At 45.8% G+C, this 22,986-nt stretch overlaps 1 protein-coding gene across 1 annotated transcript in view; it reads right to left on the reverse strand.

Annotated features, from left to right (window-relative positions):
- LOC143933953 (tetraspanin-4-like) overlaps positions 1-21,688 on the reverse strand; it is a 170,930-nt gene extending 149,242 nt beyond the window's left edge. The window contains exon 1 of the mRNA XM_077457159.1: positions 21,487-21,688. The gene's annotated coding sequence lies outside the window, so the exon portion shown is untranslated. The remainder of the gene's footprint in view (positions 1-21,486) is intronic.
- Positions 21,689-22,986: the final 1,298 nt, after the last annotated feature.

The raw sequence follows: 22,986 nt of genomic DNA on the forward strand, positions 1-22,986 counted from the left end.
CTATTCTGTCTCTTCTGTCCACCTCTGGACATTTGTGGCTGAAAAAAAATCAAGTGAAATGTGGGGGGGGAACTGTGTGCAGGGAATGTTGAGAGGAGTCAGAAGACTCTTTATTGTTCTGGGAAAATAAGCATATCATTTCTTCCACTGATTTTGTGATCTGTGCAATTGAATAGTAGCTTTGCATATAACACAGAACCTATGCCAACGATGTATCCTGGCCTAGGCTGACAAGACCCAGGCCTAGGGCAGCACAGAAAGAGTCCCCACCGGCTTGTGCTACACTGTTAGTGTAGCGCCAGTCTTATGGGGTGGACTGGGCTGAGAGTAGAGCTGGACGATTTTCTTAAAAAAATAAAATAAAATAAAAAAAACCTGATTCACGATTCGAATCGTTTTTTTTTTTCTTTTGATGGACACAGCGCCGGTCCGCCCTCGTGGACTAGGCCAAAGTCATGGCCTCCCCTAAAAACTCCTGCCCGCAGCTCCTCAGGACCGGCGCAGTGTCAGTGCCAGTCCTGGGGAGCTGCAGGCAGGAGTTTTTAGGTGAGGCCGCGGCTTCAGCCTAGTCAGCAGTGTCCAGCCTCACGGACTAGACCGAAGCCGCAGCCCCGCCTAAAAACTCCTGCCCACAGCTTCTCAGGACCGGCGCGGTGTCAACGCCGGTCCTGGTGAAAAAAAATTAAAAATCCCAAAAAAATCGATTTACTGAAATTTTGAATCAATTTGACCTCTCAACTTGATTCAAGATTTAAATCGATTTTTTCCCCAGCCCTAGCTGAGAGGCAAATTAGTCTAGAGCTCCCATAAAGCGGACGCACTGCTTCTGGTATGCAGGTGGCCGGCATTCCGCAACTGTGGGGAGGGGGCTTCTAATTTTCACTGTCCTATCATCAGAGGCGTAACTAGAAACCTCAGGGCCCCCGATGCAAGAAATCAGGAAGGCAGTGGTACTGGAGGTGGGTGGTGGTGGTGGTACTGGAAGGGGGCTGGTAGTGGCACTGGAGGTGGGTGGCGGTGGTGGTACTGGAGGGGGATAGTGGTCCTGGAGAGGGGTGGCGGTGGTACTGGAGGGGGGTGGTGGTCCTGGAGAGGGGTGGTGGTCCTGGAGGTGGGTGGCGGTGGTGGTACTGGAGGGGGATGGTGGTCCTGGAGAGGGGTGGCAGAGGTACTGGAGGTGGGTGGTGGTGGTGGTACTGGAGGGGGGCTGGTGGTGGCACTGGAGGTGGGTGGCGGTGGTGGTACTGGAGGGGGATAGTGGTCCTGGAGAGGGGTGGCGGTGGTACTGGAGGGGGATGGTGGTCCTGGAGAGGGGTGGCGGTGGTACTGGAGGTGGGTGGCGGTGGTGGTACTGAAGGGGGGTGGCGGTCCTGGAGAGGGGTGGCGGTGGTACTGAAGGAGGGTGGCCATGGTACTGGAGAGGCATGGTGGTCCTGGAGAAGGGTGGCGGTGGTACTGGAGGTGGGTGGCATGGTGGTGGTACTGGAGAGGGGGTGGCGGTGGTACTGGAGGTGGGTGGTGGTGGTACTGGAGGTGGGTGGCGGTCCTGGAGAGGGGTGGCGGTGGTACCGGAGGTGGGTGGCGGTGGTACCGGAGGTGGGTGGCGGTGGTACTGGAGGGTGGGTGGTGGTACTGGAAGAGGGTGGCGATGGTACTGGAGAGGCATGGTGGTCCTGGAGAGGGGTGGGCGGTGGTACTGGAGGTGGGTGGCATGGTGGTGGTACTGGAGAGGGGGTGGCGGTGGTACTGGAGGAGGGTGGCGATGGTACTGGAGAGGCATGGTGGTGGTACTGGAGAGGGGGTGGCGGTGGTACTGGAGGGGGGATGGCAGTGGTCCTGGAGGTGGGTGGTGGTGGTACTGAAGGTGGGGGGCACGGTGGTGGTACTGGAGAGGGGTGGTGGTGGTCCTGGAGGTGGGTGGTGGTGGTACTGAAGGTGGGTGGCACGGTGGTGGTGGTGGTACTGGAGGAGGGGTGGCGGTGGTACTGGACATCAGGGTTCACAGAGGGCCCCCTTGCTTTAGGATCCCCAGATACCCCCCTTACATCAGGGTCCCCAGAGAGCCCCCCTTACTTTCCTGGAGGTGGGTGGTGGTGGTACTGAAGGTGGGTGGCACGGTGGTGGTGGTGGTACTAGAGGAGGGGTGGCGGTGGTACTGGACATCAGGGTTCACAGAGGGCCCCCTTGCTTTAGGATCCCCAGATACCCCCCCTTACATCAGGGTCCCCAGAGAGCCCCCCTTACTTTAGGGTCCCTAGACAGTCATCCCCCCTTAAAGAGGTTTCTCTGTAGCTTGCTGGACTCCGATGTGCACCTTGGCCCCAGCAGATCTCTGTAACCCCCCCGCCCCCCCGCACCTGGGGGGAGGCAACGATCAGCAGCTCTATGGATGTTGATGGGCGCGGCGGGATCTTCCTGAGTCTCTGCACACACTGGAGAGGGGTCAGCACGGCTGTGAGTGGAGAGCGTGTCTGTCATTTAACAGCAGCGCAGAGCCAGAGACACCGGGACTGACGTTTAATTTTCCCTCGTTCTCTCTCCCAGGGAACACTGGCACAGCTGATCTGCTCCCCCTTCGACCCCCCCCCCCCTCCCCTCCTCTCCTCTCCTGTGTTCAATGCGGGAAATGTGAGCTTGTTAGCTTCGCACCTGAATGCCCACGGAGAACACAGGAGAGGAGAGGAGGGGAGAGGGGGGCCGAAGGGGGAGCAGATCAGCTGTGCCAGTGTTCCCTGGAGAGGAGAGGAGGAGAGGCCCCCCCCACAGTGATGGAATTTCAGGGCCCAGTCGCAACTGCGACTGTTGCGACCCTGATAATTCCGCCACTGCCTATCATCCTGGACCACAAACGTTCCTTACTGTGCTATATGTTTTCTGCTGACCCATTGGCATGGTTATATCTTCTTAGTCCTCTCCATAAAATTATCAGAAATTTGTGCTTAAAGTGGAACTATTGGCAACACTTTTTTTTTCATTTTGGATAGAGTAAGGGTTATAGCCCCTGTCAGTTTATTTTTTACCATCCCTGTCCCATTACAGAGATAGCCCTTCCCTTCCTGCCCCCTAGCCCTTCACTTCCTGCCCCATAGCCATGGAGGAAGTGAGAGGAAATCTATGCAAATTAAGGGATTTATTCTATTTTTAAGTGGTGATCCAGCCAGTAAGTCTGTTGTTTTTCAAATGCACAAGCTCTCCAGCAGAATGTATCAGTTACATAGGCGAGACATACCATTCAACACGCATGGTAGTGCTTAAAATTACCAGTTTTTATTTAATCATGTAAAACCTTTATCTCAATAAGAAAAAATCAGTTTTCTGCAACTGATTATAAAGTGCGGCTTGGCTTCAGCTTGCTAGTGTATTTATATCTGCTAATGCATTTAACATTCCCCTTCCCTGTGCTCATTCATCCAGAGTGGAGGCACTCTAATACAAGTGGTATGTTACTGCCCAGATCACAAGGGGAAAATGGAGGGAAAATGCCTAAAAAAAGAAAACGAATGCAGCCACCACATCTAATGATTGGTAAGCTGCAATATATTACATTTTGGGGCTTGAGTTTAATACCGCTTTAAATATTTATTCAATAGCAAGGATGTAACATACTATGGATGAATGTTCTTCCTCAATACATTACATCCTTTTAAACTAAACTTTGAATCTGCTAAATACCAAATATTCTAGATGCATCAAAACAAAAAGGATATAAGCCACAGCCCAAGACAAAAAAAAACCCTTTCCATGCCAGCAGCTGCAGAATGGGACCTTTGCTCTCTGTGGAGAAGCTGAACTGGACACCGGGAGAAGAGGCCGGAGAGAGCGGAGAAGTTGGAAGAGACCCCCGAAGTCAGAAGAAGACCCCAGAGCTGCCTAATAAATTACTTTAAAAACCTGTTTTTTTATTGACACTTTTTTTTCCCCTCAGGTGAATGGGTAGGGGTACGATTTACCCCATACTCATTCATATAGGGTGGGGGCCGGGATCTGGGGGCACCCTTATTAAAGGGGGCTCCCGGATTCTGATAAGCCCACCATCCGCAGACCCCGACAACCAATGGCCAGGGATGTCGGGAAGAGGCCCTTGTCCTCATTAAAATGGAGACAAGGTGCTTTGGGGTGCCCCCCTTCCCCAAAAGCACCCACCCCCAATGTTGAGGGCATGCATCCTGGTACAGTTCAGGGGGGGGCACTTGCTTGTCCCCACCCCCTTTCCTGACCGGCCAGGCTGAGTGCTCGGATAAGGGTCTGGTATGGATTTTGGGGTACCCCCACACGTTTTTTTTGGCATAGGGGGTTCCCCTTTAAATCAATACCAGACCTAAGGGCCTGGTATGCTCTTGGAGGGGAACCATATGCCGGTTTTTTATTTCAAATTTGGCATGGAGTTCCCCCTCGAGAGCTTATTATTCTGTGATTGGCCACAGCCAAAGTTGCCTGGCCTGGAGGCGACTTGAAGTTGTGTTGTAAGTCGCCCCAAGTCATGTTGAAGTCACCCCAAGTCGCGCTGTGATTCATACTCAGGTCGAGTTCAAGTTGCCTCCCAAAGTCACGCTGGAAATCGTGTTTCCCCTGTGTGAATGGACTCTACATGTGCCAACAAGTTTAAGCCCGATGTCTTGATATTCCAGATGTATCCAGGAAAATGAGAGCACAATGTGTACAATGTTTGCATTACTGGAAAGCTGGTATCTGCATACAGGGCACCAGGGCCATATTAAGACACCATGCTGTCCTACACACACCCAAATGATGATACCATTTTGAAAAGCTCTTCCTCTTGTGTCACATGAATATTTTAATAAAAGCTACTGCTATTATACGGTATTGGCGACAGCATGTGGTCTGCTTTATATTCATGACTTTTCAGCTGTACAGACCAGCAAACAGAAGGGAGAGATAGGGTTGTGTTTACTAAATGACAAAAAGCCTTCTAACACCTCTGATCATCCCTGGCACCCCTTACCTGTCGGGATGTAGGCAGAAGAGAAAATAAAATAAGAAAATGTTAACAACTTGTCAAATTTTGAAGTTTGGTGCTACCCTTCTGCCCAAGGCGCTGGCTCCCAATTGCCATTATTTATGGTGAATAAAAAAGCCCTACACCTGGACAAAGGCCTCTTCCTGACATCGTAGGGGCTCCTAGGTCATTCTGCAGACTAATGGTGCCCACAAACACCCAAACCTTCATAGACCCAGTTCGTTGGGATAGTACAGTCACCTATTGACTTGCCACCATCCACAGGCAGCTTAGCTCTTCAAACAGACACAGAAGTTGAATCCAACGCAATTTTACGTCAAATAATTCCAGTCTTTTGAAGTGTAAGAAGACAATGTCTTTCCTAAGCCTGAAGTACTAACACTGGCTGAGGGAACATGGATGAAACAGAGAGGTTCTACCTGGGACTGATGTAACTAACATTAGACAGGAGGGAAGGACAGAGGGAGATACCAAATCTCATAAATAGGCAAGTTGCATTGCCACCAAAACTACCACTAGAAGTCAGCATGCTACAGAAAAATAATAACCTGATGCAGTTCACTACAACACAGAAAAAATGCATATCAGAGGGACAGAAGAGTAGTATCAGAGAATATTTTTATATTTGAAGGTTATCACCAAAGCATCTTCCACAAGCCTATGTGGGGAAACAGTCAATGGGCCTTCTTGGCCAGTCACTAATATTCTTATCCAGAGGCAGCCAATGCCTGCAAAGTGCCTATCTCCTAGGTAGGGATGAGCTTCGTGTTCGAGTCGAACGTACGTTCGACTCGAACATTGGCCGTTCGGCGAATTCCGAACGTTTTGGCCGTTCGCGTCAAAATTCGAGTGACGCGCGCGCGGACCACAATGCACTGCGTTGGCGCAGTGCATTGCTGCCCGATGATTGGCCAAGCATGCACTGTGACCCCGCATGCTTGGCCAATCGCAGCGCCGGCAGCGAGGAGAGCCATGATTGGCCACAGGCATCCTGCCTGTGGCCAATCATAGCTCAGGCTGTGTAGTGCACGCCCCACACTATATAAGGCCGCCTTTAAGGCGGCCTCCTGTAGTGTGTTACTTTGCATCTGAAGCAGTGGGTGTTCTGTGTACCTTCAACACAGTACACAACAATCGTTTTTGGCTGATTTCCTATCTTGCTGCTGTGTAGTGGTTGTTGTCTGTGCCCTGACTGCAGTATACACCACTATATTCACCTCACCTATATAGCTAGTGATCTAGCTTTAACCACTTAACAACTGCCCATTGCCGATTAACGGCTTCAGGGCGGTTGTTTAACTCAGAGAGGCCGTTAATTAACGGCCTCCCAGAATTCTGCTCTCGCGTGCCCCGAGGTGTGCGCACTCGAGAGCATCCGTGACCGCCGGGTCCTATATCACGGTAAACGGCCGCTCATAGCGGCCGTTTACCACGTGATTGCTCCGTCAAATGACGGAGTGATCACTTGGAAACAAACCGGCGTCATGTTATGACGCCTGTTCCTCCCTCCCCTTTCTGTACCGATCGGTACAGCGGAGGGGAAAGAGATCGGTGTCAGCAGCGATGTGGGCTGCATCTGCAGTGCCCACATCGCTGCTCACCGAATTTAACCCCTCAATTCCCTGCCAATACTCTGCAATACCAGTGCATACTCTGCAGTACCCAGCCATTACTCTGCAGTACCCCGCCATTACTCTGCAGTACCCCGCCATTACTCTGCAGTGCAGTACCCCGCCATTACTCTGCAGTGCAGTACCCTGCCATTACTCTGCAGTGCAGTACCCTGCCATTACTCTGTAGTACCCCGCCATTACTCTGCAGTGCAGTACCCCGCCATTACTCTGCAGTGCAGTACCCTGCCATTACTCTGCAGTGCAGTACCCCGCCATTACTCTGCAGTACCCCGCCATTACTCTGCAGTGCAGTACCCCGCCATTACTCTGCAGTACCCCGCCATTACTCTGCAGTGCAGTACCCCGCCATTACTCTGCAGTGCAGTACCCCGCCATTACTCTGCAGTGCAGTACCCTGCCATTACTCTGCAGTGCAGTACCCTGCTATTACTCTGTAGTACCCCCCAAATACCCCGCCAATACTCTGTAATACCCTGCCATAAATTGCCATACCCAGCCATACTCAGAGATACCCAGCCATACTCGGTGATACCCCGAAATACCCAGCCATAGACGCCCCCCACCCCTCACCGCCCTCCGGTGCTTCTACCAACTCGCCAGTACGATCAAAGCCAGAATCTTTTTTTTATTTTTTATTTCAGGCTTCCCAGCCTAGAGGTGAGATGTGGGGTCATATTGATCCCCCAGATTTCACTGTAAAGAGGACCTGTCACCCCATATTCCTATTACAAGGGATGTTTACATTTCTTGTAATAGGAATAAAAGTGATCAAAAATATATTTTTGGGGAAAAAAATGTCAAACTAAAATAAATAAAGTAAAATGAACAATAAAAAAATAAAATAAAAATTAAAGCGCCCATGTCCCCATGTGCTCGCATGTGCCACACATGTGAGGTATCGCCGAGAATGTTAGAGCGAGAGCAATAATTCTAGTCCTAGACCTCCTCTGCAACTCAAAACATGTAACCAGTAAAAAAATATTTAAAGCGTCGCCTATGGGGATTTTTTAAGTAGCGACGTTTGGCGCCATTCCACGGGCATGTGCAATTTTGAAGAGTGACATGTTTGATATCTATTTACTCAGCATAACTTCATCTTTCACTTTATGCAAACATTGGGCTAACAAGTGGTTAATAATAGAGCTTGCAGTCAGTAGTGTTAGGAGATAGTGCGTGCTGTCTGCGTGCTCTGTACCCAGTACATACCGCTATAATATAGGGCAGGCCCCTACTTTCAAACATCCAACTTACAAACATCTCCTACTTGCAAACGCAAGGAGACAGCAGCAAGTGAGATGAAAAAAGATGGACGACAAAACAAATTATACAGGGGTGATAACCCTTCCCTATGTTTTCCAAAAAGCTTAAAGATAGTTTTTTTGACTGGAGCTACACTTTAAAAATGTACCGGTTGAAAATGACAAACAGATTCAACTTAACACAACAAACCTACACAGTCCCTGTCTTGTTTGCACCGCCTGTATACTGCTGTTCTGAGTATATAGGGCCTGGGGGCCACACGCATTTCCTTTTTTTAATATGGGTACGGGGTTCCCCTTAATATGCGTACAAGACCCAAATAGGCTGGTAATGGGCAGGGAGGGCTACCCATGCCATGTTTCTCAATGATTTTCAACCATATTGCAGGAACCAGATATAACATTAAAACCGCAAGCAGTTTTAAATGGTGTTATTTCCGTTTAATGTCATTTTGTGCAGGGACTGTTCTAAACACGGGAAACACGTGGCACTTCACAGGCATACTACAGACACCCCGCAGGCACCATATTTAAAGGAATATTTCACTTTTTTTTTTTCACTTTAATCGTCATTAAAATCAGTGCTCCCGCCAAAACGGTAGTTTTTAAAACTTTTTTTTGCAGTGACCCATGTCCCCTGAGGCAGGAGGCAGGTCGCCAAACCCTTTTTAGGACACTATCTTGCATATTAGCCGTTAAAATGAGCACTTTCCAATTCGAACGTTCGAGTCCCATAGACTTCAATGGGGTTCTAACGTTCGTACCGAACGCGGGGGTCGTTCGCAAGTTCTGGTGCGAACCGAATCGGGGGGTGTTCGGCTCATCCCTACTCCTAGGCGCAAACACGCATGGTCATGCGATGATGAAACCTTCTGACACATGCTTTTAGATTAAGGTGACCAGATTTTCAAAATTAAATCTGGGGACACCCTACTGTCCATGCCCACTTTTAATGGGTTGGGGAAGAGAGTGAGGATAATAGCAGCATGCGCCACACAAAAAATTGGATGTGGACAAATTGTACTAACAGTGTGAGGGGCTTAAAAGATTATGGTTTAATAATACCTGAGTCCACTTTGCTGTGGATAAAGGGTGCAGGCCCAGGTGTGCACTGTAGGTCACTGTCACAAATCACAGTAAACATTTTTAAACCTGGAAAGAAATTTGAGGACAAAATCTTTTAACCTTGTGGTATATATTTTTATGGGAACAGCCCCCTAAAATCAAGGACTGTCCCTGAAAGCTGGGGACATCTTCACACCCCATTTTAGATCCCTTTGTTACTTGGATATCCATATGAAAGAGGACATAGAGGACACAGAGGACAACAAATTAATCTGGTAGTCCGAATAAGAAGACCGACTGATTTGCTTATTGGCAGCTCTCCCAACTTGAGAAACTTAATTCAAATGTGTTATATACAGAGACATTAAACAGTTCTGCTTTTGAAATGATAGAAGTGTTTTTGTTTAGGCTGCAGTTCTTATTTAAATGTATGGCACTTGCAGCAATGGGAATCAGTTTAGTAAGTTCTCTGCACAAAATGATTCCATCTACATCTATAATAGACACACAATCTTTATTTTATGAGCTTTCCTTTAAATAACATGTTGTGAGGATCAGCTGACTAAAGTTATCAACAAACAGCCAGGCCAAGGGACTGCTGTGGTGTTTGCTTGATAAGATCCCTGGGAGTTTTTACAGCTTTCTGCATTCTAAACAGAATTAGCAAACATTCTATTTCTTGACATCACAGTTGCAAGCACAGTGCCAAGCCAACAGCTCATTACCAAGCTGAACTAAAGCCAAAACATTCAAGCTTATCTTATGCTAAAAAATGTACCTGTTGGCTGAACAGTAATATGCAAATGTTGGTGGAGGTTATGTTACATACTAGGTAAGGTCGAAAAAAGACACAAGTCCATCATGTCCAACCTATGTGTGTGATTATGTGTGTCCAACCTATGTGTGTGATTATGGATTAAGTATTACATTGTATATCCCTGTATGTTGCCATCGTTCAGGTGCTTATCTAATAGTTTCTTGAAACTATCGATGCTCCCCACTGAGACCACCACCTGTGGAAGGGAATTCCACATCCTTGCCGCTCTTACATTAAAGAACCCTCTACGTAGTTTACGGTTAAACCTCTTTTCTTCTAATTTTAATGAGTGGCCACGAGTCTTGTTAAACTCCCTTCAGTAAAAAAGTTTTATCCCTATTGTGGGGTCACCAGTACCGTATTTGTATATTGAAATCATATCCCCTCTCAAGCATCTCTTCTCCAGAGAGAATAAGTTCAGTGCTCGCAACCTTTCCTCATAACTAATATCCTCCAGACCCTTTATTATCTTTGTTGCCCTTCTTTGTACTCACTCCATTTCCAGCACATCCTTCCTGAGGACTGGTGCCCAGAAATGGACAGCATGCACCAGGTGCGGCCGGACCAGAGTCTTGTAGAGCGGGAGAATTATTGTTTTTATCTCTGAAATTAATCCCCTTTTTAATGCATGCCAATATTCTGTTTGGTTTGTTAGCAGCAGCTTGGCATTACATGCCATTGCTTAGCCCATCATCTACTAGGACCCCCAGGTCCTTTTCCACCCTAGATTCCCGCAGAGGTTCTCCCCCCAGTGTATAAATTGCATTTATATTTTTGCCCCCCAAATGGCATTATTTTATATTTTTCTACATTGAATCTCATTTGCCATGTAGTGGGGATTATCTTGGTGGGGGTTGGGTTGTGCTAATACTGGTGGGGGTCATGTTGTGCAAATGTTGGTGGGGGTATGTTGTGCGAATGATGATGGTGGCTATGTTGTATAAATGTTAGTTGCGGTTATGGTGTACAAATGTTGGTGGGGGGTTATGGTGTACAAATGTTGGTGGTGATTATTACAGCACTCAATATTACAGGTGGTAAAAAGGAATTTGCCTCCTGTAGCTCCCCTTCCATGCCACCCACCATCTTCATCTCATCAGATGTCCTGCAGGTTTCTGCCAGTTATTTGGGTCCTGACAGAGACCTGCAGCATGCATCCATAACAGTAAAAAGATGTCTGTTGCTGTGGGACATTTCACTTTGTACATTGCTCTTTTTGTCTTTTAGAATGGAAAATGTATCATGCTGCACACACCCTTTGAGGCCAGCACATTAATAGAGCTGTAATCGATCACACCCAGCTCATAGTTTAGAAGGTGTTAAAAACTGCGCTTCTCGGACTGTGCAAAATAAATAGACACAAGAGAAACTACAACTCATGATGTAATCAAGAACTTTGGCATCTGTAAATATAAAGGGTCTTCTGATACACAGGCACAATCTGACCCTCTTCATAAAATAGCAAGTTTGGATCTTCCAAACTTGGAATTTATTTTAATGGAGAGGAGAGTTTGGAGGATGCCCATCTGAACCCCATGAGCACAAGTAAAACCACACTTTCATCTCATCTTTGTGTTGTTTTTGACTTGGCCACAAACAAGCCAATATCACCAGATTACTACCCACCTTCACATGTCTGTTGCAGGATAAGCAGCATTTCCAGGTTTTTATAAACTGCTCAAATGTAGCCTTTGGTGGATTCTTATACCAAGTCTACTAAGAATATCATGGCTTTACATAAAGATATGCTTTATTAAAAGAGTACAAACATGCCAACAAAGCATACTTCATTAATGGTATAAGCTTGCTCAAGCTTGTCCCGTTACATTGGAGCATGCAACAGTGAATCGTTTGGCGTCAACAGTATGTAAACTTGTGGCACCAACATATCCCTCATTTGGAGAGTGCACATGGGCCCCAAGATGGAGAGCATCCACTGTGCTCTCACTGCACAAATTTTGAATTTGATTTTTGAAGTGCTCTTGACCACAAGATCATATTTTGAGCTTCAGCAGTGTGTGTCACTTGCAGCTACAGCTCATTGGAGATCTGGGTATGCTAGGCAGGGCAGGAGCAGTCATCTCATGTGACTCATCGAGTATATAAGTCATATATATGTATGCCAGTGCCAGTGGATGTGCAGCCCAGGCTTTTCCTCACCAACAATTTCAACATATTAAAAAAGGTATTTACTATAGCACCAGGTAAAACCCAGTAATAGTATGCAGTCTAAAGGCTTACATTTTTAGGGTCGCAGGTGTTTATTGGGCACGAATCAATGGCTGGTGCTGATCACATGCAAGAGTTCGCACATGTTACATGTTTTAAGCAGCTATGACTGAGCCTTGACACAGACAGCTAGTGTTTAGGATTGTCAGCTGGACACTGCAAAGTGCCCAATGTGTATACGCCCGTTCCATAGAGTGGCAAAGCGTGCAACCTTGAGGAAGGGGACCTAACTTATGATCTTGCACACAGAAAACACCCCTGGCATGCAGGCCTGTGCCTAGAACAACAGGCTCTCGGGGTTATGCTACGTACACACGATTGGAATTATGGTCGTAAAAAGGTCTGATGGTTTTCCCAACGGAATTCCGCTCAAGCTTGCCTACACACAGTCACACCAAATTCCGACCGCCAAGAACGCGGTGGCATACAACATGTACGACGGGACTAGAAAAAGAAAGTTCAATAGCCAGTAGCCAATAGCTTCCGTCTCATAGTTGAATCTGAGAATGTGTGATTTTTTGCATGTCGGAATTGCATACACACACAATCTGAATTTCTGTGCTCTCAAATTTTTGCTGACGGGAATTTGACCAGCTAAAATCCGATGTAGCATACACACAGTCGCATTTTCCTATGAAAAGCTCTTATTGGTCTTTTGCTAGCCGAAATTCCGATCGTGTGTACACGGCATACCACCTGCTCAGCATAAATGTGAGTGAGCCGGCCGCCTTGGAATTATTACACAGTTTGTAAGTCAGTCAATGGCAGCTACCAACAGATGGGTGTTCAGCTTAATGCCATATTTTCTTTTTGAAACAAGCAAAGATAAACATAGAACAACAGATGTGTTACTTTTGGTGCGCTAATCACTGTGCACTCATTACACTCATAAGCAGACCTACACAAAGAAGCACAGTGGCTAAGTGGTTAGCGCTTCTGAATGGCAGCACTAGGGTCGCCGGCTTGAATCCCAACCATGAAACCTCCTGCCTGGAGTTTGCATGTTCTCCCTGTTCCTGCATGGGTTTCCTCCGGGTACTTCTATTGGTTGAACTAGATGGACTGGTGTCTTTTTTTAACCAGACTAACTATGTAACTCCAGTTTCCTCCCACACTCTAAAAGACATGCTGGTAGGTGAATTGGCTCCTGTGTAAATTGGCCCTAGTATGTGTATGTAAGCATGTGAGTTAGGGACCTTAGGGTGTAAGCTCCTTGAGGGCAGGTATTGATGTGAATGTAAATTGACCTGCATAAATTGACCTGTAATAAAGAACTAAAAGCTCACCTAAGACTATGTTAATGATCTTCCATGAACGATAGATTAAAAGTAATAAAGGGGCAGAAATACTTACCTTTCCTGAAAAAACAAATGCTGCTCCAGGTTCCTTTCAGTGCAGCTAACCTAATCAAAAGCTTAGGCATTTTGTTGTGGGATGTCTGCAAAAGAGTCCAGCTTTCCAAATGGTTGACCTCATCTTCAAGAATAACTCCACTTTTGTTGTGAAACAAAAAACAATCCACTCTGGGTGATCAATATGTACATTTTTAGGATCTCTACCAAACTTTATAGAGGATTCCTTTTATTGCTCTGAAGAAATATCCAAAACCGAACTTATAATCTTTCCTCCCCCATATGCCCCTTCCCCTGATCTCACTCTCAAAATCGATGGCACAACCATAAGCCCATCCCCTCACGCCAAGGTTCTAGGTGTAGTCCTGGACTCTGAACTCTCCTTCAAGCAACACATCCAATCACTGTCCAAATCCTGCCGCCTCAACCTCCGCAACATCTCCAAAATACGCCCCTTTCTAACCAATGACACAACAAAGCTCTTAATTCACTCGCTGGTCATCTCCCGCCTCGACTACTGCAACTCCCTTCTCATTGGCTTACCTCTACATAGTCTATCACCTCTTCAATCCATCATGAATGCCACTGCCAGACTCATCCACCTTACCAATCGCTCGGTGTCTGCTACTCCTGTCAATCCCTCGACTGGCTTCCGCTCAGCCAAAGAATTAAATTCAAAATACTAACAACTACATACAAAGCCATCCACAACTCTGCCCCCCGCTACATCACTAGCTTAGTCTCTAAATACCAATCTACTCGTGCTCTTCGTTCCTCTCAAGACCTCCTGCTCTCTAGCTCCCTCATCACCTCCTCCCATACTCGCCTCCAGGACTTTTCCAAAGCCTCTCCAATCCTATGGAATGCCCTACCCCAATCTGTCCGCCTATCTCCTACTTTATTAGCTTTTAGACGATCCCTAAAAACACTTCTCTTCAGAGAAGCCTACCCCACCCACACCTAACTGTATTTTCATTTTCTCCATCAGCTCATCCCCCCCACAGTTATTACCTTTTGTTTCAACTTGACCCTCCCTTCTAGATTGTAAGCTCTAACGAGCAGGGCCCTCTGATCCCTCCTGTATTGATTTGTATTGTAAGTGTACTGTCTGCCCTCACATTGTAAAGTGCTGCGCAAACTGTTGGCGCTATATAAATCCCGAATAATAATAATAAATAATAAAATAAATAAGTGTTTAATTCTGAATGGGAGGGTCTGGTTCATTATAATCAGCTGGTACACTTTGCTAGTGTTCTGAGGACAAATGCTGCAGTGTCTGTATCCCTTTAGAAGTATTTTTATCTATGGGGAGTATCATATTTATACTAGTGGACTCCAAACTGCAGCCTTATCTTGTTTGCCTTATCCTGTCCTTGAGATACAGTTAATCCCACTAACGTGAAGCACTTTTACTCCCACTCACACCAATAAGGCGACATTCCTACCACTGAAAACAACGATGAGGCACCATTCCTCCTACTGAAACCAATGATTGAGCACCATTCCTCCCACTGACACCAATGATAAGGCACCATTCTCCTCCACTGACACCAATGATGGGGCACTATTCCTCCCACTGACACCAATAAGGGGGCACTATGCCTTCCACTGACACCAACGGTACAGCATTATTCCTCCCACTGACACAAAAGATGGGGTACTATTCATCCAAGCAGTACCAATGATGGAACACTATTCCTCCTCCTACTGACCATGTGCACTATGGGTTTTTTTTCCACTCACACTGACCACCAACCCTGAGACATTGTCCATTCATAGGCTAATTTCGCACTGAGGCGCTTTACAGGTGCTACAGTGCTAAAAATAGCACCTGTAAAGCGCCTCTCCTGTGGTTCGCTTGCAGGATGGTCAAAGAAGTCCTGCAGGCCGCATCTTTGCAGCGCTATAGGAGCGGTGTATTCACCGTTCCTAAAGCGCCCCTTCCCATTGAAAACAATGGGGTAGCGCCGCAAACCCCCGGGGACGCACTTTGTGGGCAGTTTTAACCATTTTTCGGCCCGTAGCGGGGGTTAAAACCCACCAGCTAGCAGCCGAATAGCACCACTAAAACAATGGTAAAGCGGTACTAAAAATAGTGCCGCTTTACCGCCAGCGCCCGCCTGCCGCAGTGTGAAAGTAGCCATACTGAGGCTGGGCATTTTCTACTTCCACTGGCCAAAGGCCAGCCACTAGAAGATAATCAGAAGGGCACACAGGTCTTTGCTAAATAAGAACCATCAGACCTCCCAATGACTGGAAATTCTGAAAATAAAAACTATTCTGGAAGCTGTAAACATTGTTCTCTTTTCCATGACAAAAGGGGAACAAAAACAATTAGCTGCAAAGACTTTCCCATTTGTATGCAGATTGCCAAAATGTTGCTGCAGACTTTTGTCGCCTTCAAGCTCTTCTTGCCGAAATTCTTAACTCCAACACCACCGCTCTGTTATTGGCAACAACTTGGAATTGTTGAGTCATTAGTGCAAGTCAATCTTTGCAGCGTTTGAGCCGCAGCTAAGTGCACAGTTCTTTTCAAGGTAAAAATAGAAGCTTATTTATTGCGCATGTTTAAAATGTAACAATAGATGCTCGAATAAATTCATTCGCTCCCAGGTGAACCAAATGACAATTCCCTTAAAGCAGAACTAAACCCATCAATTTAATATTTTAAAAAACAGTTACATTCCGGCATGTGGCTGTAATGTAATTGTCACATTGGTTGTGCTCTCAACCAAACTGTCAAACCATCAAATGGCTGGTGTCATAACTGGTCACATGTGCAGAATCATGACAGTTGAAGATCAAACAGAGGCAAAGATGGCAGCTTCCTTGGCTGAAAACAATTGGAGTGTTTAGTTCTGCTATAATATATGCACACTGATATATGTGATGGGCAGGAAACCCTACGGCCCCATTTACACCTAGGAGTTCTATAGCTTGAAACTCCAATACTCTTAACATCCAAAATCCCATGTATTTTAAAAGGTTGGAGTTCACAAATGAGCACTCAGGCACTTGAATCTCCAAGCCTGATGCTCCAAATGCTATATGGGCTACCTTGGAGGCAGAATTTGGCAATTTAGCCCTTCAAACTTGGATTGTGGAATTCCTGAAACGCATCAAGCATTTTCAAGTATTTTTAAAACAAATTCCAAAAACTCGGTAACTCCCTCTATTGTTTTCCATTAGCTAAAACAAAGACACCTGAAACTTGAATACACATTTGAAATGCTCGAAATATGCTTCTAAATTGCTCGTATTTACATACAAAAATGCTTTAAAAAAAGTGCTCTGCTCAGGTGTGAATACAGCCTGCGGGGAGGTGCAGCATGGTGCGGCGCCAGTAAACACACAGAGTCTAGTTGTAGAGAACAGAACTTGTATTAATGTCAGAGATCAATAATTCACAACAAGTCACAGAAGGCAACAGCAGTGTGTAGCAGAGCAGGTCTCAGATGTGCCGACAGCTTCTGTCTTGAGGAGCAGAATGCGACCCGGCCGGTCCATACCCAAATCGGGAGGTCCCCAGGAAGGATGGCTTGTCCCTATCCTTTTCCCACTCATCAGCAACCTCTCCCTGCTGCTAATCACTGTTGCTACCAGACGGATGAGCTGTCCCTACACTACCTACATGTGAAATGTGCACCAAGCCTTCGAGCCAGGGCCTTAAATAGGCTCTGCCTCACCCAAAATGGCTGCCAGTCACATGAGAAGGCAGTATCCAATTGGATAGCTTTCCCAGTGACCCAGGAAACCATTGATGAACCATGTCCCTCTCGACTTCCCTCTGGCTGCCATATTTCTTCAATTAAGAGCCACCTGCAGTGTAAAAAATAGACTGCCCCTGTCTACAATTTACAATTACAGCATCACTTAGATACTTAGAAGCATTAGAAAAATGTGATACATCTGAAAACTAACAAAAAAGCATGTAGTGATTCAAAGTCAGAACGCCAGACCTGAATCCTTGAAGTAAGGGTAAGGAAGACACTGAAGGACCTTGCACCATTTTCTATCCTAACAGGTCCCCTTCCCTTTAAAGTGGATCTTAGATGTATTTAAATAAACAAGCTTTGATAGACGTTTTAAACCAGTCAGCAGCTCCAGGCTCCTATTGACGATACCTGAGAACAGCCTCATCGCATAAAACATTGCTCAAGACAAGCCTATGACTGGTCCGCTGTTCCTGGGCTCAATGACAATATATACACGAACTATTGAGCAGCTGTGCTTGAGTAGTGGCAGCTGGAGGAAGCCCAGGTCTACTGATGGATCAGGCATGTTACAATTTATTTATCTTAGCCATTTACATAGTTACATAGTAGGAGAGGTCGAAAAGACACAAGTCCGTCAAGTCCAACCTATGTGTGTGATTATATGTCAGTATTACATTGTATATCCCTGTATATCCCTGTATATCCCTGTATGTTGCGGTCATTCAGGTGCTTATCTAATAGTTTCTTGAAACTATCAATGCCCCTCGCTGAGACCACCGCCTGTGGAAGGGAATTCCTTGCTGCTCTTACAGTAAAGAACCCTCTACGTAGTTTAAGGTTAAACCTCTTTTCTTCTAATTTTAATGAGTGGCTACGTATCTTGTTAAACTCCCTTCTGTGAAAAAGTTTTATCCCTGTTGTGGGGTCACCAGTATGGTATTTGTATATTGAAATCAAATCCCCTCTCAAGCGTCTCTTCTCCAGAGAGAATAAGTTCAGTGCTGGCAACCTTTCCTCATAACTAATATCCTCCAGACCCTTTATCAGCTTTGCTGCCCTTCTTTGTACTCGCTCCATTTCCAGTACATCCTTCCTGAGGACTGGTGCCCAGAACTGGACAGCATACTCCAGGTGCGGCCGGACCAGAGTCTTGCAGAGCGGGAGGATTATCGTTTTATCTCTGGAGTTTATCCCCTTTTTAATGCATGCCAATAGTCTGTTTACTTTGTTAGCAGCAGCTTGACGTTGCATGCCATTGCTGAGCCTATCATCTACTAGATCCCCCGGGTCCTTTTCCATCCTAGATTCCCCCAGAGGTTCTCCCCCCAGTGTATAGATTGCACTTATATTTTTGCTACCCAAATGCATTCTTTTACATTTTTCTACATTGACCCTCATTTGCCATGTAGTTGCCCACCCCATTAATTTGTTCAGCTCTTTTAAGAGCTGAACGCTAAGTAAATGGCTAAATACCATAGAATTTGAGTTAGGCTGGTCATATAGATAGCTTGAATTTTGTCTGAATCCTGCTACATTGGCAGATTTCAGCCATGGGCCACCCTGTCAGCACCATCTGGCTTACCAAAAGTCCATTTGAAAATCACCTGAGCCAAGTGGGAAATTATCAGCAGAACAGTAACCACAGCCTATCCGATGTAATCCTGGATGTGTGGTTAGAAGCACCTTGTGAAAAACTGTCATCTTCCATGGAAGTTCATTTGTATTGTTCATACAAAAATGTCAGATACAGCCTACACATTTCGGGGGGAACTGGACCCCCCATTTTAGGGCTTAAGCAATAATGTGTAATGGTTTTGGCATGAAAAAATGTTTGTAGTTTTGATTAGGGCTGGATTAGGACCGAGTGTCAGTGTGACCTGATTGCAGCAAGAGTGGCTGAGCCCAGAAAAAGTCAGCCGCTCTTACTGCACAGGGATTATGTCATCCCAGCCCATCAAGATGGCCTTAGATCCTGAACCGAGGAGAAGATGGAGAGAAGATGTTACCACCAGTGAGGGAGCTCATGGATGTTCCATTACTGAAGCGGAGGTGAGCGCTGCTATAAAGTATCTCTTTTTTTTTTTTTAAGGCTTTGGGGTAAGCAAATAATGTCTAAGTACAAGAGTTGCGTATATTCTTTGTGAAACTTTGCCTCTGTGCAGGAGCTTCCTGTAATAAAGACCGGTCACTGTTGCTCTCTCTCCTTGTGCAAGGTGACTGGTCTTGTCTCCGCCCCCTCCTGTAGCTTTCTGCAGGCAGCCTGTAGTGGGCGGGGCCTGCTGGGTCGCTCCCACAGCTCTGCTCTCTACACAGAACAGTAATGATGTCACTGCTACTTTGGCAAGGTAATAACTGGATTTGTAAATCACAAAGTGGTCATATGCTTTATATCTATTGAAGTATACACATAAATGAACATTTTTGTGCCTGGAATTTAACCTAAATTGCCCATCGGAAAATCAATTTTCTCTGCTGGGCTGACAAGTCAGACTTCGCCTCATCATGTCATTTAAAAGGAATCGCACTCCTTAGACACAAGGGTGGGGACAACTGTTCCATTCAAAAGCACTTTGCGCCTCATTCTCTGCTGCACTTGGGTGAAGGAATTCACATGCTCAGCTGATGCTGGAAATGTTAAGCTAAGCATAAGGGACATGTGGATTAAATACGATGCAACATCTCACTATACCATCTGACAGCCCCTATAGCTGCTATGCGTCCTTCTGCTTTTATTCATTGTGAAATAATGAATGATGGGACATAATAAGCTGAATTCACAACCTTTTAAAGCCAACGTGCCACAGTGATCTGCACTGTGCATTGAAGACTGTTAGGAGCCACTCACACCTGAGCGACGCTTCTGTTTTACGTTTTAGCGTGTTTTGCGTGCTTTTAAATCACGTTTTTAGAGCGGCACTATTCATTTGAATGGACCTCCCTCTGCTCCCAAAATGCACTAAAGAAGCTCATGTACCAAATTTTAGCACTGAGCCAATCACATTTTGCCATGGGCATTTTGTGCATTTTTCATGCGTTTTATGATGCATAAAATACACAGAAAAATTAGTTACTGATACCCGTGTTTGGGATGGCATTAAGAAATAGTGGCACTGCAACCGTGTTGGGCATCTTAGCACATTTTTCACATGTTGGCAAGAACGTGGGCAACACCACTGGTTTCTGCCTGCGTTTCTGCTGTGCTCAACTGTGAATGGGATCTTAGGATGCAAGTTTGTCTGATATGCACTCAACCTTACGGTGGAACTCGATTCCCAAAAGGGAGTTTGTACATTTATTATTTTACCTTTTTTGGCCTTGCCCCCACCCGCCATTCTGGCTTAGGTCAGAACAGTGGTGGCCCGTCCACTGGGGGCACCACCCCCCTAATCCATGTTGGCCCCTAATCTACATGCAGTGTGCCAGAAGCATGGATTTCAATGGGGCTTTTTTTTTTTATTTGAAGCACATGATTTGAGCCTGAGGCTCTAATTGGCTTAAAAAAAGGGGGAGCTTGGGGTGCAGAGCACTGCACGCTGAGCCCACCCAGTTGTGTGACAATAGCGAATTAATATTCTCCATTGTCTTCCTGATTCACCTCCCGGCCAAACATGAAACCCGATTGGCCAAGAGGAGAATCAATCACATTGGCCTCTGCAGGAAGCTGCCGTGAAGCCGGAGACGCAGGGTGAAGCTGCCAAGGAGGAGACGCAGGTAGGAGCCGAAGCTACTAGATGGGGTAAGTGTGGGGCTGGTGGGGGGACAGGCAAGAGAGCGGCGGACAGATGGATAGAGCGGGGGGGTCAAAGACGGGTGTTTGTTTGTCACCCCTCCCCCCCAAAATATACAGCACCAGCCGCCACTGGGTGAGGGTCAGAATTACATGTCCCTGTTCCTGCAGCCTCTGCGACCTGGAAGACGCAGCTAGCTGAAGAGGACCAAGTTGGCGGAGTGGGGTGTGTCACCCAAACAGCGCATCACAGTGGGACAATGGTGGATTGGATTCGCTGTGCAGGTGAGTATGTGTTTTAAAGAGGGTAAAAGAGAGGGGAAAAAAATACATGGAGCAGGGGAAGTGGAGCAGCACTTTAAGTTTGTCATATATTACTAGAATTTTATTAAAAATATTCCTTTTCGAAGTTCGATTTTCTAATCTTTAGTGGACATTCATTTTCGAAAGCAGTGATGAGAAGATCAGAAGGAGCAGGATAGAAAATGTTTCCCTGAAGAACAAATTTCTAAGTGGTTTTCTTTAGAGAAATTACAATTATTCAAAAACCGAAAGCAAATAAAATTTTTAAGTACTTTTCTAATGACATTCGTCGGGTCTCTGTTCACATTATCGAATGAGATTTTTTTTTTTTTTTTTTTTACGAATGTTCGTACGCAAATCTACCATTATATAGACAGGAATCTTTTCAAAATGCGTATTCGCTTACCTCTGTATAGGACGAGCCAGGAAATCAGCGGACAAAGGGACGTCAAATGCCGGTAAGGCGATAGGAAGTTATTTCGGTTGCTCCGTGCTTCTTCCCAGCAGCTTGAACTGAACAGCAATCCCCTTTCAGCTCCAAAGCCCTTCCAGCCTTCCTGCTGTCAGCTCAGCAAAGTGTGTGTGAGAGCAGGAGAGCGTTGGTATATGGGGGGCTGGTCATGGAGCCGGTCACATGACTGGGGGTTTGGTAGGTGAGGGTCCTCCAGGAGGAAATGGGTGGGGTCTGGCACTCTTTTGGGGGCAGTGTGAGGGGTGCAGGATAACTCGAACAATATGCGTGTCAGAGGCTATTTTTAATGTGACTTTAAAAAAAAAAAGTTTTCCCTGAACTTTTCCACTTCACTGTGAAAGAATTTCTGTTTGGCTGTTTGCAATAACAACCTTTTCTCCCCACTTGAACGGCGTTCAAAACTTTCCGAAGTCTCAGACACCAGAGGAGAGTCCCTGGAGTTTTGGCTTTTTAAAGTTTTGAATTACCATTTAAAAAAAAGTCTTTGGATGCCTTTCAGGCGAGCGCGACTTCATTCCTTTTTTATGTTATGGGATTTAATACGCAGGAAGAATTAGGAAATATGTTGGTATTATATATAAACAGCTTATGCTCACTTGGTGGTGACAATGAATAATTAATTTTTATTATATGTATATATATATATATATATATATATATATATATATATATATATATATATAAAATGTTTATTTTTTACTTTTTTTTAATATAGTGAATAGTGTTCATATCCATTCTGAGAAGAAAATGTATGAGCCCGTTCACACCAGAATGTGGTGCGGGAAACCGTGCGCATTTTCTGCACCACATTCAAAATGCACTGCACTTGCAACCTGCTGCAGGTGTCAGTGGTAACTTAGCGACACCCCAAAAGGCAGTACATTTGCCCACATCAGATTGCATGGTACATCAGTATCATGTGATCTGATTGCTGTGCATTTTGTAAAATAGTATATGCGCTACATTTGGTGCGGTCAAGCGTGATTTCAGCCCATTCAAATGGATAGGCTGAAAAATCGCACTGCACCTGGATCATATGTGAAATCACACAGAAACACCCAGCATGTTCCTGTGCGATTCATGGTGTGAATCGTCCCTAAGCACAGGTTCACACTAGAATGTGTGTTTCCCACACCTGATTCAAAATGCACTGCCTTTGCGATCTGCAGTGGGTGTCAGTGCTAAGTTATTGACACCCCAGACGATCCAGTTGCAGGGCAGTTCCAAAATTGGTGCATGCAGGATTTTGGTGCTATGCAGTGCGATTTGAGCCCATTCAAAATAAAAGGGCACAAATTGCATTGCACTGAATTGCATGTGCATTGAAGAGGAAAGTGGTTCATAGTGTGTACTGAGGCTAAATCCACGAGTCATTAAATCAAACAAAATACCCAGCTATACATTGACAACCAAAACGTGTTTTTGTGATTTGAT

Source organism: Lithobates pipiens, unplaced genomic scaffold, assembly GCF_037356315.1.
Source record: "Lithobates pipiens isolate NorthernLeopardFrog02 unplaced genomic scaffold, aLitPip1_a1.2 Scaffold_27, whole genome shotgun sequence".
Classification (NCBI taxonomy): Eukaryota; Metazoa; Chordata; class Amphibia; order Anura; family Ranidae; genus Lithobates; species Lithobates pipiens.